Raw genomic sequence first — 10586 nt, forward strand, 5'->3', positions numbered from 1 at the left:
GTCAAGAAATAAAGGTCATTTTAGAGGAGAGAATAGGAGAGCAGGAGGAAGGGGAAAATGTCTGAGAAGTTCAGACAGACTTTTGTGGTTGAAAACCATTTACTGTAGAAGCAGAATGCCCAGGTTTGGGAACTGGGCTATGTGTCTGTTTCCTGTGTTCTTTTGGTATTTTCCCTTAAAATTAGTGGGAGAAAGAGAAAATTCCACCTGGAAGAGGAGTTCCCAGCTGGTAAGTATACAGCCTGCTTCTACAGCTAGCTTCCACCATGGTCTTCTTTCCACACTCTGGTTGGCTCAGAGGTTTTATGTTTCATTTTCATAAGACAGGTTATTCTCTCTGTTCTGAATTCATAAAATACTGTCTGAGAGCAGGAGATCTGGGACAGAGTAGGGCTCAGAGAAGGCCAGATGAGTGAGGAGTATCTCTTCTACTGTAGGAGCTTCTAGGGACCAAGATGCGACCATCTCCTCATATTGCCTTATCAGCTGTAGCGCTAAAAATCTCTCCTGAAATTGAATCTCAGGCAAGTGTATTGTGGGCAAAACATGATTCTTCTGAACATGTCCTGAACAATGGGGAACAAGAGGAGAACGTCTTTCTGCCAGGTGCTTCAGTCTGAGACAGCAGAGTGGCCACTGTTAATCATTTTACTTTGTGTCCCTCCTGGAGCATCCAGGGGATAGATTCTGGATGTACAGTAAACTATCAGTTATCTGCTTCAGGAAGGCAATACGGTGTAGTGGACTATTTGTACCCAAATCCCAGTACCATCATTTAGTACCATCAAGTATCACTTCCGGTGTGACCTTGGGCAAGTGATTTAACCTTTATGTATTTGATCAGTTTATTTATAAAACAGAGATAACAGTAATAATAATAATACCTCATAAAGCTGTTGTGATGATAAAAATAATACATGCAAAGCACTTAGCCTCTAACACATGCTAAATGTTCCATAGGGACTAGCTATAATTACTACAGTTAGTAATTAGTTTCTTCTCATTGACTTCTACCCACTCAATTGATGGATGCTGGAGAGGTGACAAGATTGGAGTGTCCACTTAGAGTAACTGAGCTTTGGCTGTGATCTGAGACTGCCAAGGGCAATGCTCTCCTTGGTCCTCCCGGAAGACTTGGTGTTATTCATTTCATTACCTTAGTTTTCTTCCAGTAATATAAATTAAAGCTGGATTCTTAAGAAACCTCCACTGCCCCCCCACCAGATATTTCTCAGGGCTTGATTGAAGCCTCTTAAATTCAACTTAAAGTTTGCTGCTAAGACCAGGCGAATGCTCCTGGGGCTGAGTGTATGAGGGCAGAGTTGATGGGAACTAGTGAAGCAATCTTTTCATGGAATAGTCATACCACCATATACTCCAGAGTCTGGGGTTTGGCGGGGGGAGGCTATAAGATCCTTCAGAAAAATAAGTTAGGCTACTAGTGGGGAATGGGATTTTAAAGATAGCATGTTTTAACATCAATTTTACTTTCACAATTTATATATGAATACATTATACTTGTCTAAAAAGAAAACAATCTTTTTTTGATACCTGCCTGATCTCAATCTATTTTATCTCAGTCCTGAGATATTCTGAAAAGAAGACTCACTGTTACCAGTTTGTGTATATCTATTATTTAATGCATGTGTGTACATATTAAAAGTGTATCATGTTGATACACAGAAACTATTTCTAAAAATCATTTTACATTTTCCCCTACAGCATGTTAATACATAAAGTACATTTCTTTTTAGTATATATACACCAACTCACGCAAATTAAATAGTATTCCGTTATTTGGCTAAACCATTGGTTATGTAACATATTCATAAAGTACTTTTTCGCTATTAAAAACAATACTACAATGAACATCTCTAGTCCATACACGGTTCCTTGGGCACATATGTAATTATGTTAGACATGGAGAGGGATTCCCTGGTGGTCCAGTGGTTAGGACTCCGTGCTCTCACTGCTGAGGGCCTGGGTTCAATCCCTAGTTGGAGAACTAAAATCCCACAAGCCACGCAGTGTGGCCCCCCAAAATGATTAAAAAAAATAAAAATAAATAAAAGTAGGTTATATAAAAAAAAGAAGACATGGAGAAGTAGAGTTTTTGAAATATATATTTATATAATTTGATTTTCTGTCTCTGCCACTATACTGAAAGTTGGTTAAGAATGAGAAATTTTAATTCAGAAATGAGAGTGCAGAAATAAACCCATGCATATATGAACAACTAATTTATGATAAAGGAGCATCAAACATACGATGGAGAAATGATAATCTCTTCAATAAATGGTGTTGAGAAAAACAGACAGCCACATGCAAAAAAAAAAAAAAAAGGAAAGAAAAAGAAAGTAGACCACTATCTCACACCATACACAAAAATTAACTCAAAATGGATTGAAGACGTGAATGTAAGACCTGACACCATAAAACACCAGGAAACATAGGCAGTATGCCTTTGACATCAGTCTTAGCAATAACGTAACTGATATGTCTCCTCAGGCACGGGAAACAAAATAAAAAAGAAACAAATGGGACTAAGTCAAACAAAAAAACTTTTGCACAGCAAAGGAAACCATCAACAAAACGAAAAGACAATCTACTGAATGGGAGAAGATATTTGCAAATGATATATCTGATAAGGGGTTAATATCCAAAATACATAAAGAACTTATACAACTCAACAATAGCAAAAAAAAGATTAAAAACGGGTGGAGGGCAGAATAGATATTTTTCCAAAGAAGACATACAGATGGCCAAGAGGTACATGAAAAGCTGTTCAACATCACTAACTATTAAGGAAATGCAAATCAAAACCACAGTAAGATATTACCAAAAAAGTCTACACATAACAAATGCTGGCGAGGATATGGAGAAAAGGATATGGGAGGCAGATGGTACAGAGCTTTCAAAGGTGCATAAATTTCCCAACAGATTACCACAAATGGAAGTACTTTTTTGTAGTTGGAATGAGTCACTCTGTATGCCCTGTGGATGCTCAAATGTACAGGCCTTGAATGAATGTGTGGGAGAAGGTTGAGTCAAATGTTCTTCCCAAAAGGGATAAGGAATCTGGGGAGTCCCAAGAAGAGGGTACATCCAAGACTATTACTTGGTTTCTAGATCCACTTTTTTTTTTCACTTTTAAAATGTATTTATTTGGCTGTGTCGGGTCTTAGCTGTGGCACGCAGGATCTTCATTACGGCATACAGGATCTTTTAGTTGTGGTGTGTGGGGTCTTTAGTTGCGGCGTGCGGGGTCTTTAGTTGCGGCATGTGAACTCTTAGTTGGGGCATGTAGGATCTAGTTCCCTGACCAGGGATCAAACCCAGGCCCCCTGCATTGGGAGTGTGGAGTCTTAGCCACTGGACAACCAGGGAAGTCGTCTAGATCCACTTTTGTCACTAACTTCATTTGTTACCTTATTCAAACTTGGGGACACAGACTGCACACTTTTGAATGGGCTAGTGTTATTCACCCTCAAAGGGGAATTGTCACATTTAACTATGTCATCATCGCTGAATGGAAGAGCTGGAAGGAAGCCAAGAGATCATAATCCAACCTGGTTATTGACTGGTGACATGAGGCCCAGAGAGCTTAGATCACTCATCACGGCTACACAATTAGAGGCAGAACAAGGTTTAAGAACGCAGGTTTCCTTACTCCCAAGTTTTTTTCACCCCACGGCATCACAATGTGAAAGAATGAAGGACTTTGCAGTTGTAAGGGAGGCTTATTCAATTTCCCAGTTTCTAGACCGTTCAGAAACTCAACTGACACCTCTGTTTTACCCCAGTCTTTATTCAGTAGAGAGTCATGTCACAAATCACTTTGCTCCAACCTGTTTCACAATTATTTTTGACCCCGTACCACTTCCCTACTGGAGCACTGAGCTTCTTGAGGTCAGGGACTCTGCTTCTTTTACCTTCTGCCCCCATCTCTAGACCACCCCAACCCTGTACTAGTCTTTGGAGAATAGCTTTAAGACCTGCTCAAGTTTTACCCGGAATATGGGCAGCCTGAATTCTCACTTTCTGGAAGTTCACTGTCCTACTCTCCACAGTCCCTGATTTATGGCTCCAGACTCCGTTTGTTGGTGGTGTTGGTTTTAATTCAGCAAAAGCTAGCCGTCTCCCGAGGGAAGGTGAGAAGGAAGGACATCTGGGGATCTTTTAGAACAGGGTATGTGGCTTGCAGCTCAGCACCCTGGGGCCTAATGTCAGGCATTGGTCCCTGGTCCTCAGTGTCTGGTCGAAGAAGGCTGTTTCCAGCCCCCTTAGGGGCCCTGCAGGCTGGTCCCCTTTGGGGGTCGGGATCACTGGGAATACTAATTAATTCATTAGTGGGGTTGATGGATTATCAAGCTGTCTCCTGGCAGAGGGGCCTTGGGGGAGGGGGGAAGGTAACAGATTGCTGCCCATAAATCTGCCTGTTGCCTCGCTTCTCTCTGCTTCAATGGCTCCCAGCGTCAAGCCTGTGGGCCGGCAACTGAGCGCTGGTTGCGTTTTCTCCGCCCAGCAGATGGTTGTAACAGGTTAGCTCAGAGCTTTACAAAAAGCGGCAGAGAAAGAAGGAAGGGCTGGGGACTGGCCCTCTGGCCCAAGAACTGTGTTGGGGGAGGAGAAGGAGTACAACTGCCTTGCATTCAGCCACCACCCCTTGCTTCTGCTGACAGCATCACACCCCTCCCCCACCCCCGCCCCTTTCTGCTCTCTCCGAGTTGAATAGCCAACCGTATAACCGTCCAGGAGCTGTGATGAGGGTGACCCTGATGAAACCGATTCCACTCCTCCCTCTGAAAAAGGCAACTCTTAAAGAAAATTTAAGAGTTTGCCCTCTTCGACGCCCTACCGAGGCTGCACGCGCAGGCACACACACTACACACAATTGAACGTGTTTTGAGAGCTAATCCTATTGTGTCCAGTCCCTTACATCTGTCAGAGAAAGCAAGGAGCCCCACAGAATGTTCTGTCCCCACCCTCATCTTTGTCTCAATATGTTCACCTTTCTGCTAATCCACTACTCCTCTCTGCCCTCTGAACATTTCACTGGCAGCATCCTGACACCACCAGTATCATCAACTCTCAGACATCCATGGAGGTCGCTTCAAAGACACAAACAGGGGATCAATCCATCCTGTACATACTCATTGCAGCTGTATTCTAAACACAAATTACTCCATAGAGAAATCTCCTCTGGCTGAGCCGTAGATTCTGATTTGGTTTTTAGAAATCCACCATTCCTAGCACGTGTAATTTAATGACTCTGAAAATGAAGTTATTTTGCTGAGCGGATATTTCCTAGATAGGGATGCAAAACAGATGTGTAAAAGCTTAGAGGTTTTCCTATGAACTGAAAAAAAGTATTAATTTCTATTTTCTGGTTTTCTGGGAAGGACAAGAGTCACATGACACCTATATCAGAATTTTTTTTTTAATTAACTATTTTAAACCTAAGGTATTCCTTTCAACTTTACTGGCAGTAAACTATCTTTTGTTTTAACCTTTTGCACATTTCCTTTCAACAAGGCATATTTTCGACTTTTCATCTCTATCACACACGTGTGCTTACATTGGTAAAGTGATTTCCAAAAAGCCTGGAGGATTGCCTTCAAGTCAATTTCAAAAAGAGGTTGAGCTTGGACCCAGAATGCTGGCTTGCTATTGAAGGAAAAAACTTAAGGGATTAGGTCATTTTACAGATGTGAAAATTGATGCCAGAAGTAAAGTTGAACTATTAAAGACCATGCAGCCAATTGCTTATCCAAGCACCCTTCCCTTCGCTCCTCAGAATCACTAGAAGACTGCAAAATCCTTTACACCTTAATAAGAACTCACAGTTATGTATCTGATCTTGGTAAATTTTTACATAAGGTAGTATTCCAAATTTGACAATCTCTACAATGACGATTCCACACTTTAACTTGGTAGCCTGGTCCACAGATAGCTATCTGTCATAAAGCATATACATGTACTTTCTTTAAGTCTTTCCAGATGTAGTTTTCTTTTTTCTCTTCTAGCAATTTAATCTTACTTCAAAATGCCCCAGGAGTTTTAGGAATTATTTGACCCTTCTTTCCTTCCAAGTTCATTACCAATCAGGTGAACTTTTTCTACCTGAATGCTTAATGATATATTTTTGAAAAACAATAGCGAATTCCAATTTGTAATTTGGGGAGTTAAGTGTCCTCAGAATAAAAGATTTTATTCATTTGCTTTTTGTTTTTAAAATTTCAAACAAACAGAAAAGTTGAAAGAACAGTACAATAAATATAGATATAGCTTTGTCTATATTAAAATGAAAGGGTTTTAAATGGGAGTGTTTGACAGGTTAGAAAGAAGGGAGAGAAAGATTCTTCTTCCTTCTATTTTTAGAGTTTGGAAGTTTTAAAGCCAAATACTCCAATCCACATGTGTAAGGTAACAGTCAATGATGTTGTGTCGTGGGCATGTATCTTTCTCGTTCTTTGACTCTTCAGACGTGGACCAATATTTTTATTTGCCCTTATTAGCTCTTATTACCTCTCAACTTCAGCAACTCTCCTCCCATATTCCCTTTCTACCAACCTCTATCCCCATTTAAACCAACAAACCAACTAACAAACAAATGGCTAAGCAGGACCTGACCAGAGGAACCCTCTGAAGTGGGCGTGTCTTTCGGCTGTGGAAAGGGAGGAGTCAGACTGCGGGCAGTATCACCCCTCCCTGGGCAGCTGGGAAAGCAATCAAAACTGCTGCAACTCCGAGCCTCCGGCCAGAGCGCAGGAGCTGCCCAGAGGCTGTGGTCCTGAAAGCTCCACTCCAGGGAACTAACCAGGGAGAGGAGGTACTGAAGACCAACTAAACTAGCTGCATCAGCCCAAGGCGTCCTGGAGGAGCATACAGAACTCCAAGGAAGGAGTAGAATAAGTATCAGTCAGAGGAACCAGACCCGGGGGCATTCCTAAGAGGCAGTGGCCGGGTTTAACATGGATCGCTAAAAGCACCTCCTCCTATGATCTGGATGGTAAGGGAGACTTGGCTTCTCTGAGTCTCCTCCAGGACACAGATTCACAGAGTTCACGCCAGGGACTGCCACTGACAGAGGTGAGCCAGCGGATGGGGTGGTATGGGGACTACTAAAGTTTCTGTGGGTAGTTCCTGCAGACCTAGAGGAGTAGTTGGTGTGAGGTAAGTCTCTTCTGGGCTAAATAAGGAGGGAGCAGGATTTTGGAAACTTGAATAGAGAAGCAGAGAGAGCCAGAACACTTAGGGACAGATATTAAAATTGTAATAATGTCACTAATTCCCATAGCACCTGTCACTCAAAGTGAAACTCAGATACTCTCAATCATTTTTATAAAATAGAGATTACAAATTATCCTCCCATTGCTGTCAAGCCCATTCTTCCATTTTATTAATGCTGAAGAAAAGGGCCAAAAAGTTTAACTGCTTTCCTGAGGTGGCTTACCAAATACGTTGAAAGAATTGACCTAATCCACCACTCTGCTTACAGTTGTTTTGGCTCTGCAAAGAGTGAAGGGGGTGGGGTGCGTAAGGAAATGACAATAGAAAAGGGAATGAGAAAAGATGTTGGAAAGCCATGGGGCATATTCTCGCCATTGCCCCCATTTTCTCTGCTAAAAATCCTTAGACATTTGGCATCAGTGGTGGGACCTTTTCTTTTCCTCAGCGCTTTCAGATGGGAAATCAGAAGAGAAAGATTGTCCATATATATTTTTGCCTCCTCTGCCTCTCGTCATTCACCCACCCCTAAAAATGTGTTCAGAAAAATAATAATAAATGTAAAATGCCTCCCTCATTTTTTGACAGAGGGACCAGAGATGAAATGCTGAAGAACAAGGAGGGAAAACTGAAGGATTGAGTAACTTCTGTTTGCAAAGTTCACGGTTAGGATCTGAGGCTATGAAAACTAAAGTATGACATGTCTATGCTGGATAAGGGGTGTGTGTGTGTGTGTGTGTACAGGTATTAATCACCAAGGAAAGTGGAGCATGTAAAAGTTTGAATAGGAAGAGCACAGAACAGCCTAATGGCTGTTTCCAGGCAGCACAACTTATGAGCACCCTGGTCTGCATTCTGTCTTCAGTGCAGACTTTGTAAATCCAAGCAAGGCATTCAGTCTCTCTGATGCTTAGATTCCCTAGAACCTGGGCTGAATAGTCCCCTTCCTGTTGTATTTAGGATTTAGTCATAGGATCAGGAGGTGAAGTTAGTACAATCAGCTTTTGAGAGGAAAGACACTGTCTAATCACCACAAACACACATGCAAAAGCTCCTTACTCACTTATTCGTCAATTGAAACTTCTCCACAACAACTCAAAAATTAGTAAAAGTGTAGGATGAATTCCAGGACAGCCCCACACAGTAGTATGCCCAGTGACCTCAGCCCTAGTGATGAAATTATGGGGTCGCCATAATCATTGCCTCAGCAAACATTTTTTTCCAGAACAGATTTTTAAAAAAAGAAAAAAATGTGGAAAAAAATTTTGAATTTGAGAGAATTGGCTAAACTTAAAATTTCACAGAAGGATCCTTAAAAAGGGGGGAAATTCTGTTATAAAGTGTAGATACATAAGGAAATCTAAATTCCAAGATTAAAAAATAAAATGAGCTTTATAGGATCCGAATGTGTTTGGGGGTTGCAGGGGGGCCCGTATTGTGCCTCCAGAGCCAGTATTCATCGACTTTGGTCATACTGGAATGTGCTTCATGTATATTTTGAGAGCTAATTTCTTTTCTAGGAATTGGGGAAACCTAAAAATGGTGTATCAGGATACTTTGTGCAATAGTGCTACAGACTCTCCCGTACAGCTTCTATCAAAGTTGCCAACCCTTACATTTCCATAATAACTTTACAAAGTACTTGCTTTCATAAAAGCTTCTAAATGAGACATGAAAGGCAAAAATATTATTTCCATTTTGCCCCAAGGGTAAAATAATTAAAATAATTTTTCTGTGCTCATATAATACGTGAGTGATGGAACAGGGTTTCAGTTTTATGCTTCTTTCAATACACCTGAGTTGATTCATTCACAGGCTGAGATCCATGGTAGAAATGGTACCTGTTCTAGAGAGAGCCAAGTTGGTTTCCTTGATCAAAACTCAGAAGTGCATCACACATACTTACAACTCTCAAATCGAAAACTGGATGTTTATCTTTTTTTATTTTTCTTCTGCTAACTTTTTAACGCATTGAAGATATTTAGGTGGAAAAAGTCAAAGGAAAGGTTTTTTTCTTTATCTCTGAGGAGTCCTAGCTTTTACTTCTATTTGAGAGACTCTTCATCTTTCTCCTCTGAGCTCTGGCTCCTGATTCTGGTAGGAAAATCTTATCCCCAATATTGTTTAAGCAGAGACAAAAGGAAAAATGTCCAAGTGCCAAGCATGGTCTGTATTCCACCAGAAACGTCATGACCCTGAAAATTCATACGACTGAGGAGGAGTCCAGCCAACTGCTGTCTCCCAGTTATAAAACAGGATGCAAGAGGCTAACTTCCTTCTGGAATCTGGTGGAAGAGTTTTAGTCAACCCAGTAGAGGCAGCTGATAGAGCTCTGTTTCCTCACCCTTTGTAACAGAACAGGAGCTTTCGTATTTAATTTCATTAGGAGGTTGGGGGAGTGGGTTTATCAGGGAATTTTTTGAAATGGCTGTTGAGATGGAGCCATCGGCTCTTGCTGGCATAAAATCAACATTAAACATAGAGTGTAATTACACCTATTGTGTCCACCTGGCCAGAAAAACTCATGGTGAACTTTAGGAACAAAATACCTAACACTTACATGGCATTTATGATGTCTGGCACTATTCAAAGTCTTTAAATGTGTTAGTTCATTTTATGCTCACAATAATCTGGTGAGGTAGGGCTACGATTATTCCTATTTTAAAGAGGAGGAGACTGAGGCACAGAAAGATTATGAAGCTTGCCTAAGGTCACATACCTAGTAAGCAAATGAGCTGAAATTTGAACTCAGGTAATCTGACTCCAGGGTCTGTGCTGTCTAGCCACATTGGGGAAAAGGGAAGGTTATTAGGCAATTATCAGATGATCTTCTGAGCCAATCAGAGGAGGTTCCAAACAGATAAAAGGCACAGTAATTAATACAGTCTCCTTTTATTATTCACCCATGAGAAATAATTTTTATTTTTGAATAAGCGAATGTGTGAATGAGTTAGATAAGAAAACCCAAGACTAAACAGAAGACTAATATGGATAGTGTTTTATAGCATTTAAAGTTTACAAAATCCTTTCTCATATTTCTGACTTGCAAAACCACATAAAATATATCGTATCCCTATTTTATCAAAGAGCAAATGAAAGATCAGAGAGCTGATATAATGTGTTTGAGACCAACAACTAGGAATAAAAAGAACTGGGATTAGAATGTGCATTATTCCAGCTTCCATGCTTTTGAAACTACGCTACATATTCATGGGATTCCCTCAGAGCTAAGGGACCAGTACCTATGGGAAAAGAGAAAGTTAAACTGGAGCCATCTACATCCTTTCCATGGTTAGTAAGAGAACAAAGATGAAAACTGGTTGCCTTTCATATTGTTTTAGCCAAAGTCATTTGGT

The sequence above is a fragment of the Pseudorca crassidens genome, chromosome 11, assembly GCF_039906515.1.
Source record: "Pseudorca crassidens isolate mPseCra1 chromosome 11, mPseCra1.hap1, whole genome shotgun sequence".
NCBI lineage: Eukaryota > Metazoa > Chordata > Mammalia > Artiodactyla > Delphinidae > Pseudorca > Pseudorca crassidens.